Here is an 872-nt window from a genome sequence, read left to right on the forward strand (position 1 = left end):
AAAAATGAATAGAGTATCATTAAAGAATGGTTGGTATTGAATTTAGAGAGGATCGGGGAAAAGTTCATTTTTTATAAAATTTTGAATTTTTTTTAGAAATGTCCGTACACGCTCTAATTTTCGCAAATTTTGAGATATCGGGCTAAATTTTTTAAAATGAATAGAGTATCATTAAAGGATGGTTGGTATTGAATTTGGAGAGGATCGGTGAAAAGGTTCATTTTTTATAAAATTTTGAATTTTTTTTAGAAATGTCCGTACACGCTCTAATTTTCGCAAATTTTGAGATATCGGGCTAAATTTTTTTAAATGAATAGAGTATCATTAAAAGATGGTATTTAATTTGATGAGGATCGATGAAGGATTAATTTTTATAAAATTTTGAATTTTTTGAGAAATATCTGTACACGTTATAACTTTCGCAAGAGATATCTTCCTCTATGAGGAAGCCAAAATTGAAAAATCCGCTTGCTTTAAGGAGCTTAAGCTTTGTGAGCGAAATAAAATGATGAAAAAGCAATGTGCAAGTTTCTAATTCGCACAATTTTTTTCATATTTTTCTAAATGTAATAAATACATATTTGTAATCGTCGATAAATAGCAAAAGGAGAGAAAGAGTAAAGAAATCTCGAAAAACACTTAAAAAAGCGCAAGTAAAGGAAACAGAATACTTGTAAATAAATTAAGAAGCATCCAAGAGGCAAAGAGACTTGAGAAAAATTTTTTACATAAACAAAAAATACACATAAATTCAATATTTTCGTAATCAATGTAATTCACGAGAAGGAATGTGGAATGCAGTTTACGGAAATGAAAGGGTTAATGCTGCCGGGGTCTTTCTCTCCGTTCATCTCTCTACTCTCATCCTTTCC

This window comes from Formica exsecta, unplaced genomic scaffold, assembly GCF_003651465.1.
Source record: "Formica exsecta isolate Colony F162 unplaced genomic scaffold, ASM365146v1 scaffold512, whole genome shotgun sequence".
In the NCBI taxonomy this organism is placed as follows: Eukaryota; Metazoa; Arthropoda; class Insecta; order Hymenoptera; family Formicidae; genus Formica; species Formica exsecta.